Below are 13,829 nucleotides of genomic sequence, written 5' to 3' on the forward strand. Positions count from 1 at the left end.
GCTCGGGCAGCTCCCCAGCGGCTCGCCAGCAGCCGGGCTCTGGCTCCAGCTGCCCGCGACGCGCCCCCACGGGAGGCCGGGGCAGCACGTGTGTGTGTCTGTGCCGGGAAGGGAAAGAGAAACCAGACAAAGGAGCCAAGCGCGCTGCTGCCGCTCCGGCTCCCGCAGTGAGCCACGAAGCGACCGGCCCTTCCCTAGGGCGGCGAGTGCGAGGGGGCGGGCCGCGGGCACCCGCTGCTGGGGTGCTGCCACCCCCACGCCAGCCGCCACCTCCACCGCCACTACCACAGGCAGCTGGGCTGGGCTACCTGCCCCTGGATCGCACCCTCCAGCCCTGGCCGCGGAGAGAGGCAGCCGGAGTGTGGGGTGGAGCCTCCCGGCTTCAGGCCGGGCCGCAGCCCTTGGCGCCTGGGAGCATGTGCTCAGAAGGGGGGACGGGACTTGCCCCTCCCACCGCACAGCCAGCCCCGCAGCAGCGGCACGTGCATTAGACACTCAGTCATTCTGGCCCCCGCAGCGCGCTCCCAAGAGCCAGGCGGCCCTCGGCCGCTCCCAGTCATTTTCCAGGCCGGACTCCACGACTTCGCGGGGGAGGATATTCCGCAGTCGGACGCTTTGTTGTTCTCCTGTCACTTTAACTCTGCCTTGCTGGCACGGCTCCAGGAGCAAGTTAGCAACTGGGGCTGGGTGAGGCTCTGGAGGAGCTGCGGAGTGGGGAATAAACGTGCCTCCTGTCTGTGTATCCTAATGAAAGCTTTCTGGGGATTGAAGTCCCCCCCTCCCCTTTTTACTCTGCATCTTCAACAGCAACCCAGTGGGGGTTAAGTATCAGAGGGGTAGCCGTGTTAGTCTGAATCTGTAAAAAGCAACAGAGGGTCCTGTGGCACCTTTAAGACTAACAGAAGTATTGGGAGCATAAGCTTTCCTGGGTAAGAACCTCACTTCTTCAGATGCATCTTCACTGGCTACTCCCTGCTCGTGTGCCACTGTCTCCTCCCCAGTCCTTGTACTTGCTGTATTCTGGGACGGAGACAGAGGAGCCAGCCTAAGGAGGCGTGTCTAATAAGTCACTTTTCCAATTCCCATCAGTAGTGCTAATTGGTTCAGCCGTAGGGTGACCAAACAGCAAGTGTGAAAAATCGGGAGGGGGGGTGTGTGTGTAATAGGAGCCTATATAAGAAAAAGACCCAAAAATCGGGACTGTCCCTATAAAATCGAGACATCTGGTCACCCTATTCAGCCATATTGCAGGCTCTGTATGTTACATGTTGAATTCATACCCACATCCATAGCGCTGTATACATACTGATTTAACCAAGAATAGAAAATACCATGTGAATTTAATGAAACAGAATGACCACTCTTGTCGCATAACACTTTCATTTTCTGACAGATGTTAGGATTGCACGTTTAAGATTGCACTAAAAGGATTTTATGCATTGCATTTCCGTTTTTAAAAGCAAGGGACAAAATAATGAGACTGTGCTTAATAATGTTAGCATGTTAGGCCTAGAATCTGCTCTATGTGGTATTCCCCTGTGCCCATGCCACGCCCCACTTAATTCACTTGGGCTTTTGTGCAGTTGTAAGGCTCTGCCTGTGTACAGCGGCTTGGTGGATCAAGTCCTTGGATTTTACTAAAGATGTTTATTACTAAAGAAACACCTACTTATGCTACATTTTAATGCTAATACTTTGTTCTTAATGCTAGACCTGAAAGCTGGACTCCACGCATATCCCCAAGGGAAAATTCTGAAGAATCCTATAGTGTGTCACTCTTCTTTGGCTCTCCAGCTAAGCACTTCTCCCATCCCAGCACACAGTTACTTTTCTTCACCCAGGGTTAACAGTTTTCAGTCATTCAAACCACAGCAGATAAATTATAATCCCACTCTAACTAGGAAAAACACAAAAACATTCTCAGCTTGACTCTGAGCTGCATTGTTCTACTGATTATAGGGCAATTATTAATGACCCTAATAAAATAATAAAACTTAATGGTATATAGACACAGATTTTAAATAAAATTAATTTGGTACCTAAATATCCTCAATTATTTATTTTTTTCCCCTAGTGTGACTATAATTTCAATAACTATCTACTTTGCACTATTTTAACTCACTTTGGGATTTATATATCTTAGGTCTACACTACCCGCCTGAATCGGCGGGTAGAAATCGACCTCTCGGGGATCGAATTATCGCGTCTCGTCGGGACGCGACAGTCGATCCTCGAATCGACGCTCTTACTCCACCAGCGGAGGTGGGAGTAAGCGCCGTCGACGGGAAGCCGCGGAGGTCGATTTTGCCACCGTCCTTACAGCGGGGTAAGTCGGCTGCGATACGTAGCTGCGTAGCTGAATTTGCGTATCTTAAATCGACCCCCCCCCCCGTAGTGAAGACCTGCCCTTATTAGAGTAATTTGCTATTTTTGCTTTTTCCTTCTAATTACTTTGCTTCTACTTTCTGTGTCTTCTGAACAGGTCCTTTCCCCCTCCTGTTCTGCAGAATCTCTCCTCACCCCAAATCAGCTAAGTGTCTCAAACAGTTGTTTTGACACTAAGAGGGACAATACCCTGCTGGACAGACACTGAAAGTGACATTTTCTAAACAGAAATTTCTGCCGGTAATGGGTAATATTTCTCATTTTTCTTTTGGCAGTGGTGATATTTCCCTCTTTCAGTTCTGCTAATTATATGCTGTTACTCAACACAAGCATCTAAAAATATCCTCAATATAACTATTGATATCCTGTTGTCATTGACTTTTTTCAGTAATCCAAATAAAAAGTCCATCTAATTCAGTGGTTCTCAAACTTTTGTATTGGTGACCCCTTTCACACAGCAAGCCTATGAGTGCGACCCCTCTTATAAATTAAAACCACATTTTTTTATATTTAACACTATTATAAATGCAGGAGGTGAAGCGGGGTTTGGGGTTGAGGCTGACAGCTCATGACCCCCAAGTAATAACCTTGTGACCCCCTGAGGGGCCACAACCCCCAGTTTGAGAACCCCTGATCTAGTAGAACCATGTACTTACTACCTATTACATTTTTCTAGGTATGATGAGACTGATGACTTCATTCCCAAGTAGGTTCATTTAAGTTCATCTACGGTTCACATTGTTGCAGCAAAGAAATAAATTATGGAAAGATCTGTACAAAGCTAAAAGAACCAGCTTCATTGCAATGCAATCTGTCCTCATTCTTGACAGCATAATGTGTTGTTGCTGTCTAAAGAATACATTTAACCAGTTTATTGTCTCTAGAGCAGTGGTGTGCAACCTGCGGCCCGCGGGTCGCACGGGGTCCGTCAGGGTAATCTGCTGGCGGGCCGCAAGACAGTTTGTTTACATTGACCGTCCGCAGGCACGGCCACCCGCAGTTCCCAGTGGCCGCGGTTTGCCGTTCCCAGCCAATGGGAGCTGCGGGAAGCAGCAGTCAGCACGTCCCTGCTGCCCGCGCCGCTTCCCGCAGCTCCCATTGGTCGGGAATGGCGAACCACGGCCACTGGGAGCTGCAGGGGAGTATGCCTGATGATGGTCAATGTAAACAAACTGTCTTGCGGCCTGCCAGCGGATTACCCTGATGGGCCGCAGGTTGCCCACCACTCCTCTAAAGTCTTCAGTGTCATTGGCTGCATTCACATTTAACTACCTTTATAGCTTTCCTTCATAGTAGTTATATGCCCTGTACTCCTCATGTAAACTAAAACGTACAAGAGTATGAAGACAAAAGCGAGAACTTTATCATTATGTTCAGACTGTAAACACAGAAAAGATAGAACATTGAAAATGATGTCTCCTTACGTTGTACATTAGTATTTGCTATTAACTTTTTTGCATTACAAACAGCCCTCAAAAGTTAGGAGATTCATAGATTCTAGGACTGGAAGGGACCTCGAGAGGTCATCGAGTCCAGTCCCCTGCCCTCATGGCAGGACCAAATACTGTCTAGACCATCCCTAATAGACATTTATCTAACCTACTCTTAAATATCTCCAGAGATGGAGATTTCACAACCTCCCTAGGCAATTTATTCCAGTGTTTAACCACCCTGACAGTTAGGAACTTTTTCCTAATGTCCAACCTAAACCTCCCTTGCTGCAGTTTAAGCCCATTGCTTCTTGTTCTATCCTTAGAGGCTAAGATGAACACGTTTTCTCCCTCCTCCTTATGACACCCTTTTAGATACCTGAAAACTGCTATCATGTCCCCTCTCAGTCTTCTCTTTTCCAAACTAAATAAACCCAATTCTTTCAGCCTTCCTTCATAGGTCATGTTCTCAAGTCCTTTAATCATTCTTGTTCCTCTTCTCTGGACCCTTTCCAATTTCTCCACATCTTTCTTGAAATGCGGTGCCCAGAACTGGACACAATACTCCAGTTGAGGCCTAACCATCGCAGAGTAGAGCAGAAGAATGACTTCTCATGTCTTGCTCACAACACACCTGTTAATGCATCCCAGAATCATGTTTGCTTTTTTTGCAACAGCATCACACTGTTAACTCATATTTAGCTTGTGGTCCACTATAACCCCTAGATCCCTTTCTGCCGTACTCCTTGTGTTTGTATTATGACACAGTCTTTAATTATGTGACCATGTCACCTCTGGTGCTACCTGGCTAGTTCCCAAACACACACTGGGCTGTTTATCTCTCAAGAAGGTGAGTGCTTATTCCTCTCTTACATAGTAATACCATGCAATACAGGCTTACAACAAGGGTAGGCTTCCCTGTAGCCCTCACTCCCCAGCCCAGGCTCACCTTCTGAGCCCCTCCTGAGCTGTCCTTGCTTCCTGTTTCTTCCCCTTATATTGTCCCCAAATGGCTTGTTAGCCCAGTGATTGTCACCCAGGTGCTCACTATCCCCCAACAGAAAGTGTACCTCAACCTCAACTTAGGGTTGACAGTTCTGGTTGGACGTATTCCTGGAGGTTTCGTCACATGACATAATCTTTAATTAAAGATTAGTCTTTAATTCCTGGACACTCCAGGACAATCCTGGAAGGTTGGCATCCCCTAACCTGTAATGGGCCTACAACCAGAGGTGCCATCTTTCTGAGTTGCTGGGGACCTCCACCCCAGGCCCTGCCCCCACTCCACTCCTTCCCCCAAGACCCCACCCACCCTGCCTCTTCTTGCCCCTGCTCCACCCCCTCCCCCGAGTGCGCTCCACCTCGCTCCTTCCCCTCTCCCCCCAGCGCCTCCTGCACACTGCTGAACAGCTGATCGTGGCGGATGGGAGGTGCTGGGAGGGAGGAGGAGGAGCTGATGGGGGGGGGCTGCCGGTGGGTGCTGAGCACCCACTGTTTTTTCCCATGGGTGCTCCAGCCCCAAAGCACCCATGGAATCAGCGCCTATGTCTGCAACCTTCTCCAGGCTGCAGCAATGTCAGTGATCAGGGTGCCCTTGCCTCATTCATTGCACACCCCTGACCTCCCCCATGAGCCCTAGAAGTCTTGTGAGGCTTCCAAAGATGCCACATTCACAAGTAACCCTGCCTTGTGAGGGGCAGAGGGAAAGGGGCAGGCACTCTGGAGGTCCTGGTTGGTACATCCTAGGGAAACATCAGTAGGGGTGATGTTTTGGACACCTTTCAGGACTAGGAACCAGTGTTAGGCTTTGTGTAACTTTTTCTTTTATCGCCAACAGTGAGTGCAGCTCCAGAAACACTTGGAACATAATCTCAGCAGGGTTTGTGGCATTTTCTGTGCCTGAGCATTCTCTGTGTTGCTCACCATAGTTATCTCATCACTGCACACCCCAGAGGAAATAATGTGTGTTTGGGGAAAATGTGGGTCAATGCAGTGCTTACTGTAGCATATTTTAAATTCTCAGTAGTGATTAATCTCTTTCCTTTGACAAGACGGTGGCTCTTTAGAGAGTCTCTTTGTGCAGAGACTCTCCTGTGGCTGCTGTTTATGGAGCACTGTTGTCAAGGATGACCCTTTAATTCAACTCCCTGAGGCTCAAAGCAATGGCCTAGCCATGAGAGAGTAAATCTACTGAGATTGTGGAGAGAGAAATTGGAACCCCCTGCCAGCCACTCATTAAAGTGGAGTTAAAGTTGCTGTCACAAATGCCTTATGCTCCCTAAATTCCTCCAGAATGTGGGACTTCAGACCCTTAACCCCAACTGTTGGAAAACCCGGAAATGCTCATTTCAGAGTGACACAAGATAGGCTTTGGTGCCAACAAGTTTGGGCATCCTGTCTTAAACCAATAGTGCAGCTATGGTGGGTGTCTCTGTTACTTCCTCATATTACAAAGGTAGGTCCTACCCCCTCTGTCAAGCTGTCTGGAGTGGCTCACCAGCGTGACTACCAACCTCAGGGCAGATTGTGAAGAAGCAGGGCACAAACCCCAAGCTGGTTATGAGTCCTATACTTAGATGTCACCAAGTGTAAACTCCTCAAGCAATATAACATCTTTAACATGGATTCACAGACAGTCCTCTTGGGTGCCCAGGTAAGCTTGCCTCTATGATAAATGGTTCCTTACACCAAAAATCACAACAATATTCAGGTTACTCCCAGTCCCAAAGGACCAGCCACTTACCCCAGGTCAATTGCACCTTAGATCCTCCACCAAAGACAACGCTTGTAGCCAATCCAATAATAAATTAACTAAAGATTTATTAAGTAAGAAAAAGAAATGAGTCATTTACAAGGCTAAAGGACAAACATACACACTCAAATGAGTTACAGTCTTAGGTTTCACAAGGTGATAGAAGCTGCTGTGATATGCATGCTCTGTGTGTCCTTTAGGACTAACCCAGGCTAAGCAGCTGGGGACCCCTTGCTTATGCTTGTAAATCTTTGCCCCTTAGAGTCCAAGCAGCATAAAGAGATACTGTTCCTTCTTGTTAGGGATTTTTATTCCTTTCCCCCACAGTTCAAGATGATGGGATGAGTGTACCTGCACATCTCCTCTTCTTGGGCATGGGGGGGGGGGGGGAGGGGGGGGAGGAAGCAATCAACAAAGTGTTTTGTCCTCTGATGTTCCACAATGGCTTGTCTGGTGTCTTTGGGCCTTCTTTTGTTGGGCAGGGGATGACACCTCTTGTGGAAAACTAGTGTTTCACACTTGGTGATGCTTCTCTCCTGACTGTGGGGGTTTACAGTTTCAGGGGAAACAAATACTATCTTATAAAGTGGGATACAGATAGTATAAGTGAGATGAATGCATGCAGCAACTCACAAGCATTTTAGGAAGCCTAAACACTGAGTATATTTTTATAAATCTAATACCTATTTTAACAATACTCTCACAAAGGCGAGCCAGACTGGTTTCCAGCTACATATTTGTCAGTGTTCAGTGGGGGCCTTGGCATGATTCGTGAATTAGTCCAAGACCGGTACAGAGGTGATGTTCTCATGAAAGACTCCCAAGCTGTTAAAAAACACTGTCATCCTCACCAAGGTTTGTTATTTCAGCAGTTATTGAGCCCATTACCGAAGTGTCACTTTTATTTGTCTATCTGGGGAAGTTAACTGCAAGTGTGGTCATTGCCAGGGCACAGCAGAGCCCTTCATATGAGATTCTGTTACCATAAATCAGTTTTACTGCCTCTTAAGCAGGGACTGCATAACAGTGATAGTTTATATCAGTTTGTCTGCTCCCAGTAGTAGCTCATTTGTCACAGGGAGCACATCTGTCTTTGATAATTCTGACTGAAGGCTTGTTCTCTTGGGAGCTTGAAGATTATTGTTCCAATGAGTCAATGGTTTAGTTACTTGGTGAACATTTATGAGGTAAACAAAGGAGGCAGATACTTTGGATCTTATTCACCTCTTTGATTTTGTAACTCCATTGAGTTTAGTGGAGTTTCCCTTGATTTACATCAGTGCAAGTCAAAGGAGAAATGGACTCTAGACATCTAAGTTCTTCGAAGCCAGCCTTTTTTTTTTTCAGAGAAACTTGCTGACAGTTTCAGTCTAGTTTTATCTGATGCATATCATTATCATAAAGAGTTTTGCTATTTCTTCTGCTACTAAATTCAGATCATCATTTACTTTCTGTAATACCTTATCAGCATACCTTCTTCCATGCTACTCCCTATGCTTTACACCTCCATTATCCGGTCCATTATTCCTCTGTATAAACACAAACACACTTTTTCTATCAAGATGTTCAGTAATGCCTAATGCTCCCCCAGAGAAGTGTTAACAAACCTCCCACTCTGTTATCAGTAGTTGATCCTGCTGGTAAAGGGTTAAGTGGGTTCTACTGACTCATTCAGATGCTACTTTACCTCACCCAGATATAAAGGAGGCGGGGAGTGGCTCTTTAGAGAAAGCAGATTTATGGTGTGAGATAAGTAGTCCTGAAGTAGGAACCTTTGCAGCAGCCAAGGTTAGTGAAGCCAAACCCCAGTAAGGGAGCAAGTGTTTGATTCTATACAGTGTGTGGACTTATTTCAGAGCAGTTTGGGAAAGAGGTGTTCACACTCACAAGATTATAGAGTTCAAGAATTTGTCTCCAATGCTTTGCTAGCCTCTTAGGTTTGCTAGTCTATTAGCTGACTGACTTCTGTCCCACTGATTAACTTGTCAATCTGACTCTGACCAACTGGCACACTTTTTAGAACCCTCTCCCCCGGTGCTTGTGGCACCACTGTCTTACTTTTCGTTGATCCTAAGCTTCTTCCAGCATAAGAGATCTTACTGCATCTACCATTTGTAAGTCATTCCCATGTAAGTCCTTGTAGTACTTCCCATTCCTGCCACAGCCAGTTATCAAAACAAAACTCCTAAATGCAAAAATATAATAATCTCCTTCATTAATGTATTGTCAAAATCTGGCCCTACCCTTTATTTTAATTTGATTTTTTAAAGGGAGGATGTAACTGCAGTTACTGGAGTCGGAGGATGCTGACTTCTGTCATGGTGTGTTTAGGATCTTGACCCTTATCATGTGACTGGGGCCAGCCCTCCTATATGTCAGGTATCAGATATTTCAGTGATTAGATCCTCATAAGTCCTGGATGGAGAGAGTCCCTAATTACCCCTGTGTCTGTGGAACTTGAAATTGCTGCACAGTGCTGCTGGGCTCCATAACTATAGAGGTGGAGGCAAATCATGAGGGAGTGGGGCGTTAGGTTACCCATAGGCAGCCATGTGATGCTTATATGACCACTCACCCTCCCATCCTTACCCCTATCTGTTACCCTGCTAAGCCTGACTGGCCTTTATAGTGGGTGGACCCCTAGGGCTATGGTAATTCCTGTTGCCCCAGCAGGAGGGAGGTAATCAACTGGGATATATATAGCCATAGAGGGCTGCTAAGGGATTGGGAAGGCAATTGCTTTGCCATGCTTGCTGCCCTTACAGCAGATGAAGTTCCTTCAAAAATAAAGAGGTCTCTCACTTGCACACCAGGCCAACTGTCCACAGGATCAATGGGCCCTGTGTGGAGCCAGTTTATAGAATAGTAAAAAGCTGCCATGCTCCTACACTATGCAAGCCAATCCCCGAGTTCATCCTCAAATGACAGACTAGCTATCAACTTACTCTGTCTCCAAATCCCTCCTCAAAATTCCCTTCTTCCTTCTGGTGCTCCATACATGCTCTCATACACAGCTGCCTCTAAAGGAAACTGAACAGCCTGAGATTTTCCTCTCCGGTGACCCACCTCAGATTTCTCTCTGCCATCTGGGGAAAAGAAAAGAAAGAGCCAGTAGATTCCTTTCAAAATCAGGAAGTTGTTTGATTTCCTACTTTACATGAGTCTCGACATTAGTGGACCTCTGACCTCACACATTGTTTCCTTTATGGTCTGCCTGGACAGGACCCATCTTACTATTCCTCCTTCATTGGGAGGCCATTTGTCCTGCTCCTGAGGGCCTTGTTAGCCTGGCAGAGAGCTAAACTAATTAGAAAAGATTTTGTTTAGTCTAGATTCCTGGACAAAGGCTTATTTTAGCTCTGAGGTTATTTATTTTAGCTGGGAGCTATATTGTTCTGAAGCTACTATGCTAATGTTTGTAATTTATTTGATTTCTTATAGAACATACATTTTTAAAAAAAGTATATTTCCTCCCTATATTTTTAATATTCGTTTCTGTCTCTTTCCCCTTATTGGTATCTGAGTCCATGACTCACAGTTCACCCATGTCAGATTGCTGTGTGCTGGGGCGGGGGGTCAAAGTATCCTAATTATTTGTATGGCCCTATGACCCACCAACGCACTTTAGCAAAGAGAGTGTAGAGTATGATGACATCAATGTTTGTCTTATCAATCTAGGTTCTTAATCACACCTATCACCTTAGTATCTGACTGCCTTGCCATGAGAGGAGAAATGGACTCTATATGTCCACGAGTGTGTGTGGAAACTGGTGCTATGTTTTTATGTACGTACCTATAGGGCTCACATCATCGTAGTATCTGGGTTCCTAAAAGGCAGTTTGCAGAGAAAGGCAGCTTCTACCTATATTTCTGGCCTGGCCTCCTCTTGCATGGTCTCCATCGTCTGCTCTGACAATGCAATGCCAGCCTCAGAACCCCCTTTGTCTCTTATAGAGATCTCTGTGCCTTCCCTGTTTCTTCCATGCCATCCCTGATGATTGGAATTCCCTTTCCAGATCTGTTCACCAAGTCTCCACCTTTGCCTAATTCAAACCACTCCTAAAAACTCTCTTCTGCAGACTGCCTGCAAACAGTGAGTATGTTAAAAAACAAACATGATAGTTCAACCACCAAAATGTATGTGTGCCTAAAATGAGTAACCACAGAATCATATTTCTGTAGCCCACATCCTTCTGCATGCCACCTGTCTTAGTGGATGTTATATCCTCGCTGGAGTGCCAAATACATCACTTAGAAGACTGTAAGTGCCTCAGGGTAGGGACCTGTCTTCTTTGTGTTTCTGTGAAGTCCTTAGCCTGGGTGTGGTGCTATAAAGTAATAAGCAATTATTATAATAATGAAGAAGTGCTGATGGAGTGACTTGTGACTGAAGTTGCTAACTGTATGTGTGAATGCTGCTCTCTCTCTCTCTCTCGGGATTGCGGGAGTTCCTGGGTGTGAGGCTGTGTTTGGTACATGCTGTGGGCACTAGCTGGATTTCCGTTAGTCTGTGTGTCTTCTTGTTTTGTTACTTGCTCTTTGTTTTGGGGCTGTTGTTGTTCTCCCCTGTGATGTGGCGCCTGCCCCAGACAGGGCTCTAAGGGGTTAATAGAGCTTTAGGGAGGCTGCACAGGAGCCAGCCAATCAGAGGAGGGCTGAGGGGAGCTGCTAATCAGGTCCTGGCAGACCCCTATAAGAAGAGCTGCAGGGCAGAGCAGCTTCAGTCACTCCTGGGAGCTTGAGGAGGGAGAAGGATTGTCTGCCCTGCAGACTGAAGAAAGCTGGCACCCTGGACAAAGCAGTACCACAGACAGAGACCCAGGTAGCTCCTGGTGGGTTGTAGGGTTCTGCAGGCTAAGGCCCTGAGGCAAGGGCAAAGAGGGTGCTGGGGAAGTGGTCCAGAGAAATCTACTGAGGAGTCAGAAGGGGTGCAGCAAGCAGCGGCCTTCCACAGGGTCTCACCCCCACCTCCCTTGTCCCTGGGGAAGTGGCTAGACAGACTGCAGTTGCCATTGAGAGCAGTGGCTGGACAGGGATTGCAGAGATGTGGGGTGCACAGTGTGTGGCACAGCTGGAAGGCTCCCTCACTGAAGAGGATGCTGTGGTCCTTGAAGCTTCATGGGTCCAGGAGCAGAAGGAGGTAATGGGCAGAACACAACCAGAGCAGGGTGCACTGGCTACCAGAGCTAATACCTGTATCGGTCATGAGGAGGTGCCATAGTGGTCAGTGGACCCCATTACACTCCCCTTTCTCCTTGTGGGGTGGGAAGTTTCTCCATGGGGTCCACTGCAGATGGGTTTAGTGATTTGATCCACAAGCATGGCGTTTGGTGTGTGCCTACTGTCTCCTGCACTGTGGGGGAGGTGTTGCTGAATGTAGGTAAGGTTATTGGCTGTGCTAATATAAAATCTGCCTGTCAAATAAGTAAATCCATAGTGATTTTTCTGGCCCAAAAGCAGTTTGTGAATTGGTTAGTACAGGAGGGACTTTGGGTCAAGGAGTCTTTTGTTCCAGTTTTTCCTTTGTTTACTCCTGCTACTAAAGTAAATGTTTCTAGTGTTACCCCTTGTTCATAATGAGACCCTAGTGTCTGTTCTCTCCCATTATGGGAATGTGGTTTCTGCTGTTAGGATGAGTCCATTGGGCTGCAAGAACCCAAGTGTGGGGCATGTTATGTCATTTGGGCACCAGGTTTATGTGGTTTTCAAATAACCCTGAACAGCCCTTGAGCCTGGTTTTAAAGGACCACATAGATGGGGAAGATATATAGTGTTTGCTCCCTCTGAAAATATGAAATGTTTCCTGTGTGGTGACCCTGGTCATTGAGGGGTTCCTGCCCATGCACTGCTGACTCTGGTGTCCCTGGTAACAAGGTGGGACCCCAGGATTGCCCGAGAGGGCTGGGACATCAGGGGACCAACAGAAGACAGCCTGCATCTGCACTGCTAGCTTTCATCCCTCCCCTTGCCTTATGTGCCGTGGCCCCCCCCCCCCCACGAAGGAACCGTCTATTGTGACCCCATCACTTGTGCTTGGACAGAAGTGACTCCTGGAAGTTGAGGAGCACCTACTTACAAAGAGAGGTTCTAGACAAGGGGGTGAAGAACAGATTGATGAGACAGATTTATGCAGGTCTAGTCATAAAGGGCTAAGACTTGAGAAAGTCTTAAGCTGAAATGAACTAGCTGAGGGTGCAGCTCTATGCTCTGAGAAGGAGTGTTGCACTGGGTATTAGCTCCATGACTGGTGCTCTCAGTGCAGGAGTGGGCAAACTATGTCCCGCGGGCCCATCCTGCCCGGCCCCTGAGCTCCTGGCCCGGGAGGCTAGCCCCCAGCCCCTCCCTTGCTGTCCCCTCTCCCCCACAGCCTCAGCTCGCTCACTCTGGCACAATGCTCTAGGCGGCGGGGCTGTGAGCTCCTGGGGCAGTGCAGCTGCAGAGCCCGGCCTGACCCGGTGTCTGTGCCGCGCGGTGGTGGCGTGGCCCAGCTCCAGCCGGGCAGCGTAGCTGTAGCGCCGCCAGCCACCGGCGCTCCAGACAGCGCGGTAAGGGGGCACGGAGCAGGGGAGTTGGATAGAGGGCAGGGGAGATTGGGGTGGTGGTCAGGGGCGGGGGAGTGGATAGGGGTCGGAGGGGAATAGGGGGTTGAATGGGGGCGGGATCCCAGGGGGGCTGTCAGGAATGAGAGGAGGGGTTGGATGGGGCGGTGAGGGTCCGGGGGCGGTCAGGGGACAGGGAGCGGGTGTGTGTGGATGGGGCAGGAGTCCTGGGGTGGGGGGGGAGAGGGGCAGATAGGAGGTGGGGCTGGGCCACAACCCCCTCCCCTTACCGGCCCTCCATACAATTTCTGAAACCCGATGTGGCTCTCAGGCCAAAAAGTTTGCCCGTCCCTGTCCCAGTGGGTTGCTGTTTTCCCCCGGCATGGTGAGCCCTCATGTCCCTGATCCTGCATACTGCAGTGATGATGCTAGGTCTCAGCCTGGGCCTGCATTGCCTGCCACTCTGGAAAAATAGATATACCAGCTGCTCCCACTGAATCTCTTACCTTCATGAATAATGAGACTGTAATAGCCCTCAATGTTTTTTCTGAGCTGGCGGTCTGAAGGAGATGAAGAGCACAATAATGAGCTGTCTGACTCCTCACTGGTTCCCGATGTCTCAGCCAGTCAGCTAGCCAGGAAGGGTGGGTACAGTGTGCAAGAGATTAGTGGCTTTTTGGACAGCACTAAAGGGAAGTGGGGAGTTGAGTTTGAGGCCTATTT

This window comes from Emys orbicularis, chromosome 2 (assembly GCF_028017835.1).
Source record: "Emys orbicularis isolate rEmyOrb1 chromosome 2, rEmyOrb1.hap1, whole genome shotgun sequence".
Taxonomy (NCBI): domain Eukaryota; kingdom Metazoa; phylum Chordata; order Testudines; family Emydidae; genus Emys; species Emys orbicularis.